Source organism: Oculina patagonica, chromosome 8 (assembly GCF_052425735.1).
Source record: "Oculina patagonica isolate OP01 chromosome 8, crgOcupat, whole genome shotgun sequence".
NCBI classification, from domain to species: Eukaryota; Metazoa; Cnidaria; class Anthozoa; order Scleractinia; family Oculinidae; genus Oculina; species Oculina patagonica.
The window spans coordinates 4,384,566-4,408,471 of record NC_135765.1 but is presented as its reverse complement, the minus strand read 5'-3'; the positions used below and the strand labels follow the sequence as shown (position 1 = coordinate 4,408,471).

At 40.2% G+C, this 23,906-nt stretch overlaps 1 protein-coding gene and 1 long non-coding RNA gene across 2 annotated transcripts in view; both read left to right on the top strand.

The window, feature by feature from the left end:
* The window catches only part of LOC144664110 (dynamin-like protein 2), a 125,151-nt gene that overhangs the window by 88,306 nt on the left and 12,939 nt on the right, over positions 1-23,906 (top strand). The gene's annotated exons all lie outside the window — the stretch shown is intronic.
* Positions 457-5,158, top strand: LOC144662904 (uncharacterized). Its single transcript, XR_013572559.1, has 4 exons — positions 457-725; positions 2,782-2,882; positions 3,388-3,499; positions 4,642-5,158. It is a non-coding gene; the product is annotated as an uncharacterized LOC144662904 (long non-coding RNA).

Genomic DNA, 23,906 nt, shown 5'->3' with positions numbered 1-23,906 from the left:
GCATTTCTTAGGATCAGGAATCACTTCATCAAGAATATTCGATGACGTGTTAGGAACTATATCGCCACCGGGTGCCGCCACCCCTTCGGTAAGTTTGGCTGTAGGGGTTGGTGGTGGTGTCGTTGCTTCGAGTTTACCCAAAGCCTCGATAAGTTCGGCTTTACGTAATTTGTAATAACCTTTGACACCCTGCTCTTTGGCGAGGGCTTTCAACTCTTTCACTGTATGCTTGTTCATTTTTATTATAATATCTAATTCTTTAAGCCGTTTTTCAATTTTTTAGATGTGAGCTAAAGTTGGTTAATATGGTGTGTGCGGCTGCTAAGACATTTTTAAGGGGAGGGGTGGGTCCAAAAATTTTTGCGCCAGGATCGGCCAATACTAACTACTCAATGGCTGTCACGTGGTGAGTATTAACCCATTCAAACTTCGAGCCGAGCGCCAGTTACATAATTTATCCAGCAGTTCGTCGCTTTTTACTAGTTCATCCTTAAAATTATGGCTAGAAAAACATCAAACCAAACAGGCAATAGAAGAGTAAACGGGACTTTGAACTTGAGGGATGAAAACGGTAATCCGACAAGTACGCCTAGCTCGAGCTTCGCGATCTCTAATTCCAGCGCGAACAGACCAACCGCCACAGTAGCGAGTGAGCAGAGCGTCCACGAACAAGAGCCCATCTTTCACTGACAGGCTGGTATAAGCTGTTATCGAGGCATAAAATTGTAAGTAAGATCAATCTGCCTAACAAACATTCTAACATTCTTCTGAAATAGAGCTTTTAACTTTGCTAATTGGTTGTAATTTATCCTCGGGCTGGTAAATATAAACTTGAGTTTAGACTGTAGGTCTGTAATCATTCTGACATGTGATTGTAAAAGTCAGGTATTATGAAGCAGATTAGCCTTGTTAATGTTTGCTTTTCGCTTTATATAGCTTATCAGTATAGCAAGTATAGATAAAGATGTATCTTCGGTGTAATATTCCAATATAATTCTATTTTATCTTTAGACTAAGATGACAAACAGTTAAGAATTAAATACTGAAGGATGGTGCATTAGCATTTACATGCACTGTCACATGAAAATACAAAACAAATATAGTTTTAACAATCTACTGGGCATTTTTATCAATAATAACAACCTACCTGCTAATGCAATGAATGGAGAGTTTCTCACCCAAACAAGGCCTGCTAACACAAATATAATGAACAGCAATCATGTCAATGCCCAATTCCCTCTATGGCACATGCCTGCAAGGAATCATGGTACCTGTATTCATCAAAACACGTGCAAGACTTTATAGCAACAACGAATACATCTACTGTGATTCCCTGCAGGCACGCGTCATAGAGGGAATCGGCCATTGGAATCTATTAGTTTGCAAAGAAGCCTACCTTATCAAGTGTTTAGCACCATCTTTGAAAGACTGTCTGAAAGCTAGCAGGGATCTATGCCTACTCCCTTTTTTGGTTATTTTCAGGTGCAAATGTACCATCCTTCAGAAGTCTAAACTGAGCTGCCTGTTTGTCACCTCAGTCAGAAGATGAAATAGAATTAACTCAAAATATTTTTATAACATCAACCATTTATTGCATTTTATATCTCTATTGTAGACACAATGTGTTTGCTTGGTTTTACATTAATCCTCTATTTCGTACATGTAAAACTATCAGCGGGTAATGGATTACAGCAATGAAACTTTCAGGAGGGCAAGGTGTTCATAGGCATCGCAGATCAGAGAATTCTCCAGTTACTGGTAAATTTCAAAGGCCTGTACTTATTTTTTTATTCAAATGCAGAGCCTTTAAAAAATCATTTTCCAGTTACACTGTTCCCCTGCTATAACAATTTTTGATGAAAACCCTGGGAGGGTAGCCTGCGTTGCAGCAGGACGTGTCACAAAACCTCAGTATAGTCCGTTTGCAAAACGCAGCTGAAAAGCTTGTTCCGATATCCCGCAGGTGTGCAGGGATCTGTGTATTCATTTCTGATTGACGTAACAGACAATTTCTCTCCAAGCGCACAAAGCAACCAAATGAGACTAGTGAAGGAGTGCACCTTGACTGCTAGGAAGACTTCAGTCAAAGCTGTAAAAGAAGCGGTTTGAAATTAATCATCTTCAAAATAAACAAGAAGCTTGCTGCATGAATTTTTTGGAGGTCATAATGCATTCTTGAATTGCCAACAGAATATGGCAAATCTTTGATTTTCCACTTTTTCCGATTGATAATTAGAATAACGTCTTTTGATACTGTCTACTGTAAAAGCAGAAGCAGATTCTTGATTTAGGCGAGTACGTTGAACTGTTTTCATCCCGTCTTTCGAAATAAATTACTTTTTTGCTTAGAAAGTCTTGCGTGACCAGGTGTGAGTTTGATTTTGTCCAATGAAAAAGCATGTTTGAAAGTAATATGAAACTAGCCAATCAGAAGTGAATACACAGTTCCTTGCAAACCTGGGGGATATCGGAGCAAGCTTTTCGGCTGCGTTTCGCAGATGGACTGTACCAGGGTTTAATTCGTCTGCAACGCAGGCTATGGGAGGGGGGTCATATCAAGAATCCCTTAGAGGGGAGGGTATGGATATTGCTGGAACCACAAATTGAATACTGAGGCTTTTCAGAGGAGAGAAAAAGGTTTTTATGGTCACTCTTAACCAAAATAATCCTGAAAGCTCATTTACCGGTATTCCTTTTGCAATACAAAGACTATTGCTTTTTTTTGCCTGGGCAGGTACACAAATCAATATGCTTAAACAGTTAATATATTTATTCTGCTAGATTCAAGGAACCTGAAAACAAGATTTTCAACCAACAAATTTCAGCTGGTCTACAAAGAACAGACGAAGGAAATACCAGTTGGCACCATACACATGTAAAAGGTTAACCCTCATTCTTTCTTCTTACTCACAAAATAATGTACATTATCAATTGTTTGGTTTGAAGTATTCAAAAATGTAATTGCAGTACATAGTCTAATTCTTTGGTTTAAAAATTTTAATTTAACCAGTATAATTTTAATTGCCTTTGTTGAGTATGCATGATTACTGAACACACTGATAAATTTGAAATCTGAAACAACAGTTTGTGGTGTTTATTCAGTGACATCCTAAAAGTTTTATGAACATGGATTAAGTTCTTGAGAACTCCAACCACAGATGTCCCCGTAGATAACCCTCACCTGCTATTTAATTTTTGACATAAATGTACTTTTACCGTAACCTTCTTCCTAAGTCTTTCTCCTTCCAATTTTTGTTTGGAATAGTTTATTACAAACACTCATACATCTTTTGAATAGTATATAGTGTTGATTTAATCTAAGAATATGTCTCTTTGCAATGTTTGAACAAGACTTAATATTTTTTTATTATTATTATTATTTTGTAGCTGCTATCATGGGTGACAATTTTTATACAAAGTAGAGGCAAAGTGTCATTAACTCAAGAAATGCAGTCAAAATCTCTCAAAGGAGCAGATGGTCCGAAGCCGTCTTAATATGGTAAATGTTTTTTTTTACCATTCAACAGTTTTCTAGAATTTTGTATAATTAAATGCAATTAGTGTATGTGAATACAAAATGTAATTTTAAAATCGTATTTATTCGATTAAGCGCCCTGGGTGCTTATTAAATTTTTGGACCTTGAGGGTGGGCGCTTATTCGAGGTGGGCGCTTATTCGAAGCTGGGCGCTTATTAAATTTTCACTATTTTTAGCAAGTAGTTTTGAAAGAAAACAATGTATAATAACTAAACGCGAAGGTGTACGAAAGCTGAATTTGTAATGTTCATTGAAAGTTTCAGTAAAAAAAGCTAAAAAAACTCGGTCTTCGCGATAGTCTCTTAGTAGTACATGTACTTAGTCAATTTTAATCTCAACTTTAACAATAGTCAAACTTTCCTCTTGTGCACTCATTTTAGGGGGGTGGGGGTGGGCGCTTATTCGAGGCTGGGCGCTTATTAACTTTTCCTGCCTACAGGGTGGGCGCTTAATCGAATAAATACGGTATTCAGAGTCTATTAATTTTAGCTATGGATGCAGGCAGAAGGTTCTTACATGAAAGCACAAGAAGAACAACAAGAAGATTACACACAATACTGTGTGCATGTACATGTATTTTGGTTACATTATTTAAAAAACACATTGTAGCTGTTCAAATTCTAGCTGCTACAGCTACAGCATGCATGATATTTTGTGTGCATTCACATGTTTACTGTCTCTAAATAGATTCTTAAACATTTCTGTTTATGGATTCTTAAACATTTCTGTTTATAAATAGACTTTAAAGGACCCTAGTCAGCCTCTGCCATTTTCGATGCAATCCAATTTTGAAAACTATATGGGGAATTGTTGTTTATTGTAATTACAGACTGTATTTTGTGTTGCTTGAAGTCTTTTTAATTATCTGGGCAGTTTCAGAGTGATATCTTTCATATAGTCGTGCTCCACGTAAGATATACATGTAATTCCGAAACTCCTGTATGTAAACAAAAAAAAAAGTTGTGGCTGAATATGGCCCTTTAAGTAGTAGTGGTGTTTACTTTGGTATAACTATTCTTTTAAGCACACATTTTATTGCCAATTTGTGACTCAATTTAAGTGATATCAATGATAAATAATTTTTTCTTTATTTTTCATACACAGAAAAAGAGGCAGAGAGTAAAAGATTTAGAGCAGTCCCCATTGTAACAGTAAAGGAAAAAGATGACTACCAGAAATTCATGACTTTGGACTTTATGTTGTGTTCCATGTCAGAGATAGAAGAGGAGAGTGGAAAGAGAGATGGCTGTGAAAGCCCAGGCCTAGAAAAGAAAGTCTTTAGCACCAGCACTCTTCAGTGGTGCAGTCCTGCTTAATGCAGGTTACATGTATGCACACCATTTCCTGAAAAGCAGCACATACATTGTAGAAGGGCTGCAAAAGTTATCAACATGAAATCTTGAGCTCCTTTGCAACTGTTGGCATTCCTTTGCCCTAGCATAACTGGTGCCTTATGCCCTCCTTTTGTTTAATAATGGGGTGCATCACTGCATTTCTAAAGCTTAAAGGGAAAAAAACTAAAATCTCATACTATTTTGTTTTAATCTTTTTGAGAACTTTAATTTGTTTGAAATGGAAATTTCAACTCTTGAGTGGTGATTATTACAGCAATGTTTTCCTGAAAGCTTCTTCTTTCAAATGTGCATTGAACTGTCTGTGACAATGGCTGATTCATGTTAACCAAATGTTCACATACATGCACTAAAACAGTTTACTGATCATAATTATAATATGTCTTATGTAGATGTTTGCGGTAGTTTTATACTTATTGCTTTAAAATGTTTAGCTGTTTGCCTTCTGACAAGATTTAAAGATACTTACATGTACAAGTATAATATTTTATTCAGTTACGACAGTTACGAACAGTCAATCAAGAACATTAGGTATGGTAGGCATTCTCATGCTTACTGTTCTAAAAAAGTTTTAAGCTGCTTACCATGTGAGAATAGTTATTGATTTTAAGTTAGTGATGACCTGTAAAGAAATAGAAAGCATTTTATATGCCCTTTTTAGTGCTTAGCTGTTTTTTTCTTTTACTTCTATTTCAAGATATTTATAATATTTCTTTTGATTCCATGGTGCCATGTGACAATGTTGAAATAAATAATTAGATAGAGCTTGAAATGTGTGCATGCATTTTGTTTTGTTTATTTTATTCCTCCTCTGTTTTCCATTTTCATTTTTCATTATACAAGTAATTGGGGAGAGGGGAAATTTGCTTGTTTGGCACAACGTTTTAAATGCTTGTTCAAACAAAGGCTTTCATGATCAGTGAATGTTCACTGGTACTTTTTTTTTTGTAAAGAGCATGTAAAGACTAGGCAAATTTACTATTTTGCCCTCCCTTCTTTTCTTGCAAATACTGGCCAAATATGGCATTTGACTATATAGCAAACACAAGCAAACGAAAGCAAATATGGTATTTCCATCAGTGCAAATCCTTCCTTTCATGAGGCAAATTTATATATTTGCCTGCTATTTACTGCGAAAGTAAAATTGAATTTTGTTCGTATTTGTCACGCTAAAGTAAATGTGTGCAAACATCAAGTTTACTTCATGTCCAAATATCATCAAAGCGAAGTAAACATCACTTTTGTAAGAATTTGCTATCAATGTAAATGCGGAGCAAAGACGACATTTACTAGATCTTTGCTTTACTTGCAATATTACAGTAAACACAAAGTTTGACTAGCGTGCAAATGTGATCAAAGCTAAGCAAATGTGATATTTTGCAACATATTTGCTACACGTGTAAATCCAACTTCTCGTCTAGTAAATTTAACTATTTACTTCACCTTTACTACAACAGAAAAGCTATCGCAAATGTACAATTTATCTTTACATTTGCTACCGGTATGAAAACATTGAGTAAATGCGGTATTTACCATCTTTGCCTTGTGTGCAAATATAATGCAATCATGATATTTGTATCTGAGCAAATATGAGCAGTGACGTTTAAATATGGTATTTACTTCATATTTGCTACGATTTTGCTATTGCAAAAGTTTGTGCCGAGTTTCAGCGTGTTCCTTTCATACGGTTTGAAGAATTTCGGTCGCAAAGTCAGGTACATTTGCTTTCAAGTTCTGGTCGCATTGTAAACCCCGCATTTCGAATGAAATTATACGGTTGTTTTCGAAGAGAGGTGTTACTTTCAAATTCCGCATGATCTTCTGCCACTTGGAAATAACACAGCCTGAAATAGTTACTACTAAAATGACAATTACTGTTCCTGCACATGTATTCCCTGACGGCAGAAGATCGTGCGGAATTTGGAAGTAACACCTCTCTTCGAACAACAACAGAATAATTTTATTCGAAATGCGAGGTTTACAAAGCGATTAGAACTTGGAAAGCAAATTTATCTGACTTTGCGACCGAAATTCTCCAAACCGTATGAACGAAATACGCTGTAACTCGGCACAAACCTTTGCAATATCCTGTTCTAGCTGCAGCTTTAAAAAAATGCAAAACAAATCGACAAATTTTTCGCAATTTGAAATGACGTCATTTGTTTGATATTTTCAAAAATTCGGCTGAAAACCATCCATCTTTATTGACTGCTAACATTTGATGTATATACACGATCTTTTTAACTTTTACACACAAGATTAAAGTGACATCAGCCTCCAAACTGGCTGGAAACTGGGTTATTATAAGTATCACATTTATGCGACGGTCAAGACAGACGCACAACACAACAGTTTTTAAAGGCAAAATAAAGATGTCGCTCGTTCAGGAAATCTACGGAGTGGATTTCCCTGTAAGTTGTTGGGAGTAAACTTCAACTGTTTGGTAGCATTTTGGGGTAATTACAGAAAAAATCACCGTGGCATTTTAAAAATAATCGCATTTTATTTAAAACGATGGCTAACGAAAATCGCTCATAACTTAAACAAATCGCTTTTGATCACCTTAAAATTTATCATTTTATATAATTTAAGCATTATTCTTTCAGATTCTCAAAAATCTAAGCAATCACTTCAAGTTTTCCCGTTTTAAAGCGCGCTTAAAAAAGGGAATTGTCAGCCTCATAAATACCCGCGGGCCACCTTAAATCTGCAAACGTTAGAAATGGTCAGAATATGAGGGTTTGCCTCAGTTGGCTACAGTTACTAGTGGCGGGTTCATTGATGCAGCCTGGACAATGTCAGACTAACAATATTCAACAACCAAAAAGCATTTGCTTTTTTCCAACCCACATGGAGTTTTACAGCTTTTTAAAATATTATTTCGAAAAATGATAAAACATGGAATCAGCAGTTTTTGTGATGTAATGGATAACTGGTCTAAAAAATATCACTAATACATAAAGTTTGATCAGCGACCGGAATACTTTGTTTGTAAGTAAGTGAACGTGCGCGTTATTGCTCCTACCACAACATCAAAAGGGATATTTAACTCAGCGTAATGCTAGTGTATTGCTAGCGTAAATTTTTAATTAAATTAAAAATAAAATGAAATGAAATTAAGCGACATTTCTCAGTCTTCAGTTCTCAAAGCGCCAGGTGCCTCATCTTCCTTAAAGGAGAAGTTCACTCCAGAATGGCCATTTATTTTCTTTACGCCAATAAAAAGTTTAAACAAAGATATGTTATTCACCAAAATTTCAGCCTCCAACGTTCGCTATAACCCTACGAAATCTTTCCCAAAACTCGACAACTGAACGCCGCCATCTTGGAGCTGGTAATGTATGCGTGACGTCAAAGAGCTCAGCCTTAAGTTTGGCGGGAAAATTTTTATTGTCAAAACTCCTTGTTTTTTGAATTTTTTGGAGCGCTGTTTGAGCAAAATGGAGCTGCACAAACAGGCATTTTGACAAACAAAAGCCACTACGAATAAACAAGGAGTTTCGAGTATTTAAATTTCCCCGCCAAACTTCAGGCTATACGTCTCGTGCAGATTCATTATTTATGTACGTGAAAAACAAAAATGTAACGCTCAGGAGAATGCGATTGGCTGAGACTTTGAAAGCTTCATTAGACGTGCGATATACAAAACTAGCATAATTTGTAGTGTAATGTAAACATACCAAGAATAATATTGAGATTGATAGCATTTTGGGCAAACCAAACGAAACAACATACGGAAAATTACCAAAAACATAAAACAAAAATACACACAGGTAACCTAAAAGAGGCTCAAATATTGGCCTTAAAACGCACCGCGATAACGAGGTTTGGCGTTTTTGACTGGCTAGCATATGCATCAACTATATCAAGTGCTGTTGTCAGAGATCACAATTTTGAGTTAGTGGCTTCAATTAGTAGTATAGAGGGAGTCACACAAATAACACCTCAGAATTAACCGCTTTATCGCAGCTGGAGTTTGTTTTTTGCCAAGTGTTAATGAGTCACGGTAAATTCCCCGACTTTGTTTACCCACGCGGAAAAAAACAAAATTTGCATACCATGTTCAGGCAAGCCCTTGACATGTTCAAACAAGCCCGCGACTGTCACGCCACGCGACGCTTTTTTGACAGGTGGCGATGAGTCATGATATTACAACGTCTAAAAATATTATTCGGGGAAACCCCCGACACCCACGCACAAATTTGCATGCCGCTCGCGGCTTCATGTCAATTGAACATTTGCGGCCATTGGAATATACACAAAGATGGGTCGAGGAAGACGTGGACTTTGTCTTTTAAGTGGAAAAAAAAACTTGAAAAATTTTATCGGTCCACCATCAGAAATCTTTAAACACGAAAAAATCGCAAAGGATGCTTTACAACCAAGGATTTTATTGTCAGAAGAGGCGATCGCGCAGTTGAAAACTTTTGACAAAGGGCTTGTCGCAAACCTCTTGACAGGAAATTGACTCTTTTGTACGTCTTAATATTTACTTGAAATTATTAAATTTAACAAACCTGTTTTTGTATTTATTGCTCCGTTTCTATTTGCAATTGCGGCCAAAATTTTGTCTCCTTTTGATGCTTCTAATGAAACGTCCTGTTTTTGGAAATTAGACTCGGTTGGACTGACTGTGGCTGACCCCCTTCCGCCATCTTTTTTTTGAACCCTAATAAACACCTGTACTTTATCATTCACAATATTATCATCTTTTTTACTTTCAATAAAAAACTGCCATTCTTCAATTATTCCATCAACGGGCATAATGAAGTAATTTAAATTAAAATTAAATTTAACCAAATAAAAAACAACAGAACTTGAGCCAAAACCCCCTCCAAGAGTAGTTGTACCATCTGTTCCATCATAAAAACCGTTTATGACAAAATTTTTGTCTTTTTTTAGAAAATAGTTTTTTAACTCGTATCCATTCAGATCAAGATTTGTTTCTAACAAAAGGTCTCCACCTGAAAAAGTAAAAGGCTTTTCAAAAACATCGCTTGGCACATCTGACTGATAACCTTTTACACCATAAGCAATTAAATAAGCTTGCTCACTTGCTTTTGACCCAAAGTAACCAGGGTTGGTTATATCAATAAAAAGTTTATCGTCACTGCTTGACGGATCTTTTTGTGAGTGAATAATTGTTCGCGTGTATTTTGGACTGTGATTGTTAAAGCGTTTTGTATGATAATTAACAGTGTTTCCCCCAAAAGGTGACGAAGCACTTAAACTCCAGTTAAGATCACTTTCAGGAAAGAAAAATTCAACGCAAAGAGTGTAATCACCAGGGAACAAGCCAGTGAGGCCGATTTTAAATCTTGAATTAAAACTGTCTCCGGATTTTAGTAAATTAAAACGAAAAGCGTTTCTGTTAACTAAGTGAACACCAGAGTTAAAATTGTTAACAGTTGTTAATGAGTCAAAATTTGTAACTCCTGTAAAAGAAGATGCTGAAAAAAACAAATGAGAAAACAGATTTTCTTTTGTTCCTGAAGAAATTGTGTGTGTTCCAACATATTTTTTCATTGATGTTAAGTTTACAGCGTCTTGGTCACCAACAGGATTTGCAAGCTGTTTGATTGAATGGTCGTTCATTACCAAATTTTGATTAACAACACCCATTTGTCCAGGGTCGCCTTTTGCCCCAGCGGGACCTTGCGGACCAGCAGGGCCAGTTGGTCCAGCATCTCCTTTTGGCCCTTTTGTTCCAGCAGGGCCAGTATGCCCAGCAGGCCCTGTGGCACCAGCGGGGCCAGTTGGACCTGTTTCTCCTTTTGGACCAGCAGGGCCAGCAGGACCAGTCGCACCTACGGGGCCAGAAGAGCCAGTTGCACCTTGGGGCCCTTGAGGACCAGCAGGGCCAGTAGAGCCAGTTGGACCGCTGTCACCTTTATCACCTTTTTCACCAATGTTACCTTTTGCGCCAGTTGGGCCCTGTGGCCCTTGAGGACCCGTATCGCCTTGCGGTCCAGCAGGACCAGTAGGGCCACGAGAGCCTTGAGGACCAGCCGGACCAGTTGGACCTTGTGGGCCTTGGGGGCCAGTATTGCCTTTATGACCAGCGGGGCCTGGTGAACCTCTTGGACCAGGGGGGCCGGGAGGACCAGTTGTTGATGAGCTGTCTGAAGGATGTCCGGTGTCTCCGTTAAAAGCACCCATTATATATTTGTCAAAAAAAAATTTTTTGGTTTATTTTTTAATGCCAAGAAAGAGAATTTATTAAAATGTTGGTTTTGAACCATAACCCTTTGACAATACCCATGAATTGAAGCTTTTGGTTCCACCTTTTTGTTTATAAGCCTTGTATTCACGTTTGTACCTTGCGACCATTTGTTTGGCAGTTTCAGAAGACATAGGAGCGGGTTTAAATGCGTCTGTAAGCAATTCATACCCTTTTTTCCAATCGACCACCCATGGTACTTTATTTTTTTTCACAGCGTCATAAGTTTCTTTAGGGTTTAAATGCTTTAAAAAATCAAATAAATTACCCCCCTCTTGTGCTTTAACAAATTTTGTTTTTTTTGCCCCACATTCAGCACAAATGCATTTTTGCATTAGGCGTTTGTTTTTGGTTTGAAAAATTTGTTCGCTGTTGGGCAGGCATTTGGTCATTTTTTTTTGTTTGACGCAATAACTTGTAGCCATGTCATATACATTCGTCAAAATTTTTTTTTGTTGTTTTTTTTGGACGGTCGTGATACAAAAAAGAGAATTTTGTTTTGGTGGCAAGATCAAGCAGATTTCTGTTTATTCCAAGCTCATCCGCTATACGGTTATTTTCTCTTGGGAGAAAGGAAAAAATGCAAAAATGGCTGCAATTATCACGAATATTTTTTGGCACTTTGAAAAAACATTGTGAAAGATAAATGACGCTGCATTGCCGATGCCTTCCGTTTATGAAGTAATTGATAATTTCGTTTTGATTGCTTTCACAAACCATGTCGTCAAATATGACAATTTTTTGGTTGTCATCTGTCAGCTCTTCAAGCAGAGGAACGTCTTTTGTTGCTTCAATGACTTCATAACCTGTTTTTGGATTGACTCTTTTTTCAAAATCGTCAAGAATCAACTGGTACTTTTCTTGATGAAGGTTTTTTGCGCAAAGATAAATCTTGTCGTAAACTAAAAGCTCATAAAGCATGTGTAAAAGAATGTTTGTTTTTCCAGAGTTGCTCGGGCCACAAATAAGCATGCGAAAGGTGTCAGAGGGCATGCTTGGATGCCCTTGTTTGAAAGCACTTTGCGAAGAAAACTCAGGATCGTAATTTGGAATCTTCATTTTTTTTTGTTGATTATATATATACGCGAAAAGATGTCGATGAAAAAATGGCAAACACTTGCTGAAAAAAAGGCCGCTGTTGAGCAGCAAAATGACAAAATACTTGCCGCAATGAAAAACAAAGCGATTGAAAAAGAATTCGGACAGCTTTCAGGTGAGGAGGTATTTAAACCGCTGACACGAAGGCTAGACCGCTCTTTTGCCACGCAAAAGAAAACCGATGCTGAAGAAGGCCCAAACTATAACCTGGATGATTTCGATCTTAACAACCCATTTGGTGAAGATTTCAGGCCAGATGTGGAAACACCCCCACCAACTCCGCCGCCGTCACCAGAAGTACCTGACTATTCGATGGTTGAATCTGACCAAGATTTCGAAGAGGAAACTCCAACATCATCACCACCATTAACATCATCACCAGTCCCACCTCTTGCGGAAAAGGAAGATGATGATGATGATGATGATGATGATGCAGAAGGGGGTGATGCAGCAAAAGGTGATGATGGCGCAACGCTGTCACACGACTTGTCTCAGTCAGTTGAACGGGCCAAATGGGGAACACCACAAAAACCAGGAATCGAGGGATCAGAATCAACAGACCTGCAGGTGCTAAACAGCATGTTGACAAAAAATGTAAACAATCCCAACTATGTCGTGAAAAGTCCGAAATCAAAATTTTACGGTTACACTCTTTCAGACATAAAAAAAGCGCGAGACGAAATTTTAGAAAGAAGGGGAGAAAAGAAAGCAAAATCTTCTTTATTTTTTGAAAAAGAACCACCAGATCAAGAGGGGAGCGGTGTTGTTGATGAAAATGCTCTTGTTGACAGACTTTATATAAGCATCGGTTCCATTAAGGCAGGAAACACTTCAAAAAAGTTGCAAAGACAAGTAGCGATATTGTTACAAATGTTAACAAAACAAAAAGTGCTGTCAACAGAAGAAGCAAAAAAATTTCACATAAGTATAATATACGATGAAACATCTTAACCTTTTGCTCAACTCCTCGATTGCAAAAAAGAAAGATGCAAGAAATGAACCTCACGACTTTCAAATCTACTTTGAGCCCCCAATTAATTTAGACTCTTCAAAAAGGTACAAAGCTGCTCTGAACGAGCTTGTAACAATGAGCTATTCTTGGTATAATGTTTCAGAAAAATATAACAACAACAAATTTAAATGGAAGAAGAAAAGTGACTCAGAGTGGATCACTGTCACCATTCCTGACGGAATGTATGATTACAAAGACCTAAACGACACTTTCCAATCTCATACAGGAAAAACGGATGATTCGAAAGACATTTTCAAACTTTATTTTCACACTACGACATACAGGGTCATAATTCTTATTGCAAACGATTACGAGCTTGATTTGGGCGAAGGCAATTTGTCAGAGCTTATTGGATTTAACAAAAAAATCTTAAACGACATGAACAACGTTGGTGATCGTGTTCCGAACTTGACAAGAGGGGTAGACTGGATTTATATTCATTGCGACCTTATTTCAAGAGCTGTTGACAATATTGCAGACGATGTTTTGTACACGCTGTCAACATCGACTCTTGAAATCTCTTACCCATTTTCGAAAGAGCCTCGCCGACTTTTGTGGCATCCGGTTAACAAAAACCGAATTAACTCGATAAGAATCAGAATCAGTGATGGAAATGGAAATGACCTTTTTCTGAACGATCAACCGGTCGCTTTGAGCATGTTTATCGAAGAGGAAGAATAATTTTTGAAAAAAGTATATAGGATGAATCACCCAAGCGAGTGGACGAGGTTTTACGACAGAGGTCGATACAGATATCGGCACAAAGGAACAGGGGTCGTCAGAGATACTTTAATGGCAATCGGAAAACGATTCGCAAAAAGCGGAAAAAAAGGGCAGAAGAGGCTGCCAAAAAAGCAGCTGAGAAAGCAGCTGAAAAAGCTCTTGAAAAAACGGTCGAAACCACAAAAAAAGTTGTTGAGCGTGGCGCGGAAAAAATTCAGCAAGTTCTGAAAAGAAAAAAAAGTCTCTTACCTGAGTCACAAAAAAAGCTTGAAGAGTTGACGGGAAAAAAAGGACTCAACCAAACGTCGAGACAAAAGCTTAAAAACATTTTAAGAACAAAAGAAGCAAGGTTGAAGGTGAACCGAATCGTTTCAGAAAATTAATTTTTTTTTGCAGTTATATATACCCTGCTTTGGGAACGATGTTCAGAAGCGGAAAGTTTTTGGAAAAAACTGAGTTTGTGCGGTTTGGTCTTTCCACGCCAATAAGCCTTCCTGGAAACAATCAGCACCAGACAAAAACTGGCTACAAATTTTCTGTAACCGACAGAAACAACTGGTACGACTGGTACAACGCTTACCTTCGAGCCGATTTCACTTTTGAAGCGACAGCAGATGGGGCCGCGGTTGCAGGAGACACTCGTTCCGCTCCAATCAATGGATCTTTTTCTTTGTTAAACAAACTTGTGGTAAAATCTGCAGGAAAACCTCTCTATAACGTTGACAACATTCACAAGCTGATATTTATCAAAAACTTGTTGGATTATTCTGATGACTTCTCTAGAAGTGTGGCAAAAAGCCAGTTTTGGTATCTTGATACAGATGACACCACTATTACAGCAGATGCTGCAACAAACCTCGGAATCCGGCAAAGGGGGTTGTTAGCCCACGCGGGTGCGACGGTCAACACTATCATTCCTCTGAACAGGTACTCTTTTTTCGAAGAGCTCAGTGACAAGCTATTGCCACCAATGCAGCTTGAGCTTGAAATAGAACTTCAGTCTGACGCAGAAATGATTTGGCAGAACGACGGTACAAACAGGCGAATTGTTGTAAGAACCCTTGAGCTGTGGGTTCCAAAGCTTCGGTTTACGAGCGAAGGGCAAGTGCTTGCGAATGAAGACTTTTTAAAACCGAGAAAGTGGACTTACATGAGAGAAATGGTAGCGCCCAGCAGCAGCCGACGTGCGGCTTTTGGAACTTGGCAGATAAATCCTGGAATTAAAGACGCAAAGCACGTTTTCATCTTCATCCAGCAGACCCGAAAAGTAAACGCTCTCACCCAGAACCCGTACTTTTTTGACACTTTTGACATTGACGGAGATAACTCAGCAAAGCTCGCCACTTGCAGGCTGGAGTACGGTGCTTCCAACTTTTATCCTGACCTGGAGTATGACGAAAATTTCAAGCTGCGAATCCTCAACGACGTAATGAATTACCGTTACCGAAAGAATGATTACAATACAGGAGTTCAGCTGCAGACAAGCAACTTTAGCACACTTTATCCTTTTCTTTACTTCGACCTTCGAGAAAACAAAGATAACTTGACAAACGATCCGAAGCAGATGGTTTTTCACTACAGGCTTAATGAAGCGGCAAATGCCCAGGATTACACGATATTCGCAGCCATTCTGTACGAAAGCGAAATGGTTTTGAGGGAGGTGGGTAACGAATTGGTTGTGGTCTAAATTTTTTCACAAAATATATACGCGATGACTTCTTACCACTCACGTAAGGTCGTGCTGTCTGAGGGACAAAAAGAAAGCCTCGCCAAGGCGTTTTCGAACAAAACAGCAATTACACTAAGGCTGAAGTACGAAGACATTGCAAAAGGAGATGGAAACACTTTGCATCTAACAGCGCGTCAAATCAAAAAAATAAAGCAAGCCGTTAGCGACAAAAGGGGAGTCGATCTGAAAATGAGCGAAACACAGATCAGAAACTCACTCAAGCTTGTCAAGGCCGCGGTTCTTGGTAAAGGGTTGCAGGTAAAACCAAAAGGTGGCAATGGCATGAGGGTCCGTCCTGCAGACGTGATGCGGCGGCCGCCCCCATTTATTGGAACTTGGGGAGAAAAAAAATGAATTTTGAGGACGTTCCTTTAACTGATTTTGACCTGCTTGCCTGGTGCGATTATCTAAAAATACCGATAAAAGGCGTTTTTTCACGAAACGAATTTTTACCAAAAAATCACTCCCCTTGCATAATTAACATGGACGACTTGGGCGGACCCGGCACCCATTGGGTATGCTGCTTTAAAGAAAGAGAAAGATACGAGTACTTTGACTCTTTCGGCTTGCCACCTCCCGTGGAATGGGAAAATGATCTTGTTCTTAAGGGAAAAAAAGAGCTTTTTGCGAAACGACAACCAGCTTCAGTGGGAACTTAGCGTCCGGTGCGGCTACTACTGTTTGCTTTTTTTGAATGAACGAAACAAAGGGCGGTCGTTTAACAAAATTCTTGAAATGTTTTCTGACGATTTGTTAAAAAATGAGGCCGTGGTCAAACATTATTTTTTGCGGCAGGTATAAATGAAACGACAGCCTCAAATGTTGTTCAGACAATCAACAACCTCTTTCGTGATGACTCGAATATTTTTTTGCCACTCTGGTGTAAAATATTCAATCACAACGTAAACGACAAGATGAGCGCAGGCAATCATTCTTTAATGAAATGAACAAATGTTCTATTGGACTAAAATTTTTTAGTCAGGTATAAAATGAAGGTGTATTGTGTGAAAGAAAGAAAGTTCACTCCCAATGTGCCTAACACAGAAAGGGTTGAAACAACAAAAAACAGCCGAAAAATGTTAAAAGTCAAATGCGCCAGTTGCGGTATCACAAAGACGCGGTTTCTTGCAAAAAGCCAGAGCCAAGGAGGCGCTTTAGCGAGACACAAGCCACGCTTGGTTGACAAAATCGCCGAGGGCGCAAGCATGTTTTTGTCTGGCCCCTCGCCCACGTTTGCGACAGCGGCCGCCAAACTTGCGGGGCAAGCATTCAAAGGAGTAAGCGACAATGTTGCATATTTTCGAAGCACATAATTGAACAAAAAAATAAAAACTTAAATGGAAAGTCAAAAAGTTTACTGCGTGAAAGAAAGGCGTTGCACTTACAACGAGCCTGACAGCAAAAAAACCTCGATAAACATCGATGGCCAAAAAATACTTGAAGCCAAATGTAACAGTTGCGGTATAACAAAGATCGTTGTTTTCGATCCGGTAAAAGGTTTTTGGACTGCCAAAGACGCTTGGAAAGCCAAACAAAAAACAAAAATTTTTTAAACAGGTATAGGATGGAGGTCTATTGCGTAAAAGAAAGGAAGTTTACTCCCAATGTGCCTGAAACAGAAAGGGTGGAAACAACAAAAAACGGCCGAAAAATGTTAAAAGTTACCTGCGCAAGTTGCGGTATTACTAAAACTCGATTTGTTTCCAATAAAAACGGTGCAGGCCTTGACATCCACAAAGCCATTGGCAAGCTACCGAAACCGAAAAAAGGGTGGACGCTGCCGGGGCACAACTACACCGGGCCTTATAATCCTCTTGAAAAGCAGCTGACTTACGACCCCAAAACCGGAAAGATTTTGAAAATCAAACAGCAACCAACGGGGGCGACAGACGCGGTCGCAATGCAACACGACGTCGATTACGTTGTTTGTGCTGGTAAAAAGGATGAAAAAAGTTGTAAACACGCTGCAGACAAAAAAATGGTAAAAGCGCTTGACGCAGTTCCCAAAAACAAGCGCCAGTGGGGGCACACTTTGGCAAGAAACGTAATTGCATCAAAGCAGAAGGTTGGCTTAGGGGTTGGAGAAACCGTAAACAAAAAAATCGGAGAAAAAATTCCTGGTTTTCAGCAGGCGCAAGATCTTGCTATGATGATTACAGGAGCCGTTGGCGGAGATAAAAAGCTTCTTGAAAAATATTGGTCAGGAGACATAGCCAAGGGCGCTTTTAACACCAAAACAGGTTTGTTCAGCAAAAAGTTTTGGACTCACCCTTCAGAAAACCAAGACCCTTCTTGCTCAGCCACAGTTTATAACAAAAAAACAGGAAAATGGGTTAACCATTATTGCGATTAAATCTGAAAATTTTTGCCCTAAGTATAATGGCGACCGCTACCCAATACAGACGAGCCGAAATCAAGGCAATGAAACTGACCTTGGAAAAGCAACGGGACCACTACGAAAAAACATCTGCTAAATTTAAGCGTTGGCATACTCGCGGCCAAACTGCATGTGCTTTCACAGGAGGTGCCGCCACAATCCTTACCGGCTCCGGTCTTGCAGCTTCGCTTTCCGCTGTGGGCATTGTCGTTGGCGGGCCTTTGATTGCGACAGCAACAGTTTTTTCTCTCGCGACAACTTCTTTAAGCGTCACTGTCAAGTTTTTCTTGCGAAAAGCAAAAAAACACAAAAAAATACTTTCACTTGCTGAAGAAACTCTGTTAGCGATCAACTCTCTTACTTCTGCTGCCCTTGAAGATGGAAAAATTTCTGACAGCGAATACCAAGAAATCGTCAAAAAGTACGGTGCCTTCTCTTCTGAAAAAACGAAACTGCGTTACTCAAATCACACTGACGGTGTGCGCCCCCACCAATCTTGAAAACGTTTTTCGGCAGCTTTTTTCGTTTTTTTACTTTTCGTCAAATTTTCCGCAAGCTTTTCGATTATTTCTTCTTTTTTTGGCCAAGAATCGGGTAGCTTTTGGAAATAAAAATACAAAAAACAGCCGTAGTTGACGTTTTTGTTATGATTTTTGTATTCTTTCACCGCGTTTGCCAAAAATTGCAGCCTTGCCGGCTCAAAATCTTCCCAAAAAATGCCGTTTTTTTTCAAAACTGTTTTCAAATATGACAAGTTCGCCACCGGCACAATCGTTTGTTTTTCTATCTCTTCCAGTTCTGCAAAATCGTTGTGTTCGGGAAAAACAATTGGTTCAAAAGACCTTTTTTTCAACAAATCAAAAAAATTTTCAATATCTTTTTTTGTTAATTTAACGCCCAGACCATAAGGGTCATCGCCAAGTTTTTTTTTGTCTTTTAGCCACTTGAGTCTTAAAGATTCAACAAAGTTATAATAAATCGGAGCCATATTATTACTAAAGCCTGCAAGGAAACAAGGGTCAACGCCAAAATATTTTTTTTCTTCCATGTTATATTAAGTCTTTTAAGTTCAAATGGAAAATAATAAATTGGAGTCACGTTACTACAGCCCGCAAGGATACTGGAAAGGAATTTCTGCAATAAAAAAATTAGCCAAAGCCGCAAAGGTTTCCGAAGATACTGCAAAAAGGTGGCTCGGAAAACAAGCTTTTTGGCAAATCTACCTTCCCGCACCACGATACGTTCCTCGTCCAAAGTTTGATGTATCTTCTCCTAACGCGGTCCACCAGGCGGACCTTCTTTTTCTTCCCCATGACAGATTGCCGCGAGGGCGAAAAGTTTACAAATACGCGTTGACTGTTGTTGACGTTGCCAGCCGTTACAAAGAGGCCGAGCCTTTGACCTCCAAAGATTCAACTGAGGTTGCAAAAGGTTTTCAGGCAATTTACAGGCGTAGTGCACTGAAATGGCCACAGATGCTGCAAGTTGACCCCGGGCGCGAATTCATGGGCGCTGTTACCAAAGAAATGGAAAATCGAAAAACAGCTATTCGACGCGGGCGTGTTAACATTCACAGAGATCAGGCCATTGTTGAACGTTTCAACCGCACACTGGCAGAGCGCCTGTTTGGTTATCAGTACAGTGTCGAGTTGACCCTGCCATCTGGCCAGCGGTCGACAGCGTGGGTTAAGAGGCTACCCGAAGTTATTGCCGCTCTGAACAACGAAGTTACACGGCTGACGGGCAAAAAACCCTCAGAAGCTATTAAATTAAAAGCCGTTGCTGCCAAGCCGTCGACTCCTTATTTGAGGCCTGTTGGAAAGAGCGAAAAAAAGCTCCCCTCCTCCGTAAATGTAAGATATTTGTACCAGCCGGGTGAGTTAGAAGGTGGCGGAAAACGCGCCACTGATCCAATCTGGTCTTTGAAAGTCTTTTCGCTTGAAAGAGCTGTAATGAACCCGAACGAACCTGTTTTGTATTACTTGCAAGACGGCCCCAAGCGTGGCTTTGTGCGCGAGGAGCTGCTCGTAGTACCTCCTGATACCGCCCTTCCACCAGTCAATGCCAGCTAAACGTGATATTCAATCGGTTCGGTATGTATTCCATCTTCAAGCACCCAACGTTTGTCGTAATAGGCGCTCAAACCCAGTTTTTCCTGCTCGTAAGTTACCATTTTTCCTTCCTTCATACGGAAGCCTCTGTTATTCGCTTTATCAACGCTGCCTTCAAGAGCTGCCTTGAAACGCTGCCAAGTTACTTCGTTTTGCGTTTTTGACATACCCTTGGTGCTAAACTTCTTTTTTTCACCCTCTTGTTCCTCGATGAAATAACACTTTGAGCAAAGCGCAATCATCCGGCTGCCCGTACACTCAAGCTTAAAGAGACCAGGGGTGCGGCCGCTCCACTTGTCCCAAGCCAGCCATTGTTTTTTTTGGGACTCGAATTCAAGTTTCAGCGAGGGTTTTACAATGTCCTCAAGCTTCGAAGCAGAAATGGCCATGTAACAGCTGTCCGTGTCCATCTGAATTAGCTCAAAGTCCTTTCTATCAACATACTTATCCAAAAAGTCGTAGTAAAATTCCAAAATGCGCAGCTTTGCCAACTGGTAAACAGCGATCCCAACTTGAAAAGGCCTGCTGATTGTTATTCTTGGCTTGCGGCTTTCCAACTCGTACGCTTGCCCAATTTCATCTAAGTCGCTAAAATACGCACTTCGGAGGGCTCTGTCCACCACTTTCTCATCTTTAGTGTATATCACATTCGTTTGGCGTTCTAGTGCCTCGATCAGCTTCCCGTAAGCACTGTTTCCTAATAGCTTAAACACGTCCGCCAGCAAAGCCTTGCTCTTGTCCACATCACCTGTTCTACGCGCCTCTGTAACTTGTTCTACAAACCAGGGGAAGATCTTTTTCGGCTGATAGTCAATTGTTCTGTGAACCGCTGTTATCACCGCCCCGTGTTTCACGTACCAGCGCAGCAATGGCTCATACAAAAGAATCTTTTTGGCAGAAAGGGCTCCAACAAGCTTTTTACCCTCCCCACGACTTCTGCCCGTTTTTTTCAAGTATTCGTGCATGTGTTTTGGAACGGCTTCACCAGGAATCTCTTTGTTGTAAAAGAATGGTGGCATCTCTTCAAACTTTTTCCACAATTTTTTTGGAATCTCAATATCAACTTCCGCAAATCCAAACCATCTTGGTATATAAGAAGGATTTTCTCCTTTCAGATTTTGCATAAGGAAATAGGCTGTTGGCCATTCCAATCCTGCATGGTAACAGAGTCGTTCTTTTCCACATGGCATGTCTTCCAACATTGTTGACAGATAGAGGGCATTTGCGTCGTAGCCAACGATGTTTTTGCAAAAATTTGGGTTTTCAAACTGGTGGTCTCTTATTTTTGTAACGCCAACTTCGTGGTACCTTGTAAATACTATACTTGGACCTCCAACAACAGCCCCTTTCAGCATCTCATACGCTTGTTTGCTCGGGCTGTACATTTTTGCGCCTCTCTCAACAGCCCCCCGAAGTAGGTAATGCAAACTAACGCCAGGAATGCTAACGGCATCTTTTAAAATGTCGATTCCCTTTTCGGTGTAAAAAGCTTTCATCTTTTCCAAGGCTTCAATGCCGGGAGCCACGTCGAGATTGTTGTAATATTTTAACCAGTCTGCAAAGGTGCGCATGCCCTTTTCTCGAAATATCTTCTTGCAGGCTTGCCATTCTGAAAGTTTAAGAACAAAGGAGTTTTTTAATTTTGAATACCAAGCAAGATAATCAGGCAACCCTGGATAGTCAAGCTTCTCGGGGGAGTCAAACCACTCATAAGGAAACCACGATTTCGTAGCCTCACATCCGTATGCCTTAACCCACTTTTCATAGCTTGTTCCTGGCCCAAGGTAGTTGATAATGTCAAGGAAACGGAAGCCCTGAGTGAGCAAGAACATGATTTTGTTACAGTTTTTTGCCACTCTGACTTTGCCCGTTGTGTCAGCAAGGCGGTCTGCGAAGTTATTTTTGATCAGATTCAGATCGTAACTGCCAGAGTTGAACCCAACTACAGGTACCTGGTTGCACCATTCCTCAATTTTTTGTCGCTGCGCTTTTGGAAGCAGGCCAACGTCTTTTGGCATAAATTCCGCTCTTACTTGAGCCCGGATGTTTTTTCCGCGTCTCTCCAGCTCTTCCATAAACTTGCGGACCAGCTCCGCGGGGTCTCTTTCACAGATGTGGGTGGGCTCTCTTTCAAGGGTGTCACCGATGCTTACCGAGATTGGCACGTGTGCGTTTTCGATCGTGAGTGTTGGCGTCGGTTCCTTTCGCTGATTATTGTCGCCATACGCCTCGAAATCGTACAAGATCGCGTGCGGGTAGCTTTTTGTTTGCGCCCGCGGTGGATCAACAACGATTTCCCTTACTTCGCACGCCCAAGCCTCGATCACGCGGTAGCCGGCCCTTCGTAGCAATCTTGTACGTTTCATTGTGGCTTTGAACCTGTCTTCGCGTGTTTGGTCGTTGCGGTCAATGATTTTGTTACGATCTTGCGGGTAACATTTTCGACACCCGTGCCAGTGGCAGCCGTGGTATTGAAATACAGTTTTTGAAATAGGGTCGTACCCGTCGACAGGTGCGCGCTCAACCCAACGCTCGCCACCATGCCCGCACATCGCGTGGTGTATGTGAATTTTCCGCCGCTTGGCTTCTCGTTCAAGCCACCGAAGCGATTCTTGGGAAGCTTGATGGCTTGGATAGAAAGCCTTCTCAAAGCTTGTCTGTGGTTCCTCAACCTTTTTGCCCGGGCAATCGATTATTGTTTTTCCTTGGCTGCAAGTTTGGGTATGCCGTTTAAGGTTACAAACTTTTGTAAATCTCGCGTTGCAATGGGCGCATGCATACGTCTTGGCTAACCTTTCAATATCCTTAATGACAAACGCGTGCCCTTCGTAAATTCCGATTGTCAGAATATTCGTCAGCATAGCTGGAGAGTTTCTTCTTAGGTGCCATACGACTTCCTCATTTTCTTCACGCACAGGCTCATAAACTCGAATGCCGAGCCAATCAGAAAAAGCGGCACCCTGATTCAGATGCCTTTCAACTTTATCTAATTCATCAAGAGATGTTTTTGGACAGTCGGTCGGCTCAGTTGCGAGTTTAAAAAACCCCTTTGCGAGACCTCGAGCTGCTGCTGTGCTTCGATGTGGGAGCGCTCCTTGATGCACAGCAATGCAACGCCATAGACACAAATTATCTCGATAGGTATCTAGCGCCACCATCGACCGGCCATGTGCAAGGTTGCGCAGCCAGTCTGGTAAGGGGCCTGTGCCTAACAGCGGTTGTCGGTCAAGCACAACCTTTACATCAACATTAAAAAAGCTTTCAAACTTCCACTTTGTAGAAGGTCTTTTGATATTGTCAGGTGCCAGGCGTTTTGTCTCCTGTTCGGTCAACCATTTTCTCGCTGCAGAAAGCTTATTAATCCGAGGTGAGCCTTTGTTAATGTAGTAAACAATGACCGTATCATCATCAATGTTGCGCAACCGATACGAGTAAGTATGCCTGATATAAAACGCTGTGTTTACATTTTCTCGAATTTTTTCCATAAAGTTTGGTGTAAGGTCTTTTTCCAAACCTCTGATAAAGCGCCATCGAATAAAACGCCGGCCACTATTTTCCTCCCCCTCGTATTCCGCGACATCAAGAAGGTTTAAAATCTCATTCTGATAATTTGTTACCACCCGATTTACGTGTGGTAAAAAGGGATCAAATTCATTTTGAATAATCTTCCTTTGTTGCTCCTTCTTTTCCTTGCGACGAAGTCGCTTCGGGGGTTTTGGGTGATACTCTTGGGAAAGCATCGGTTTT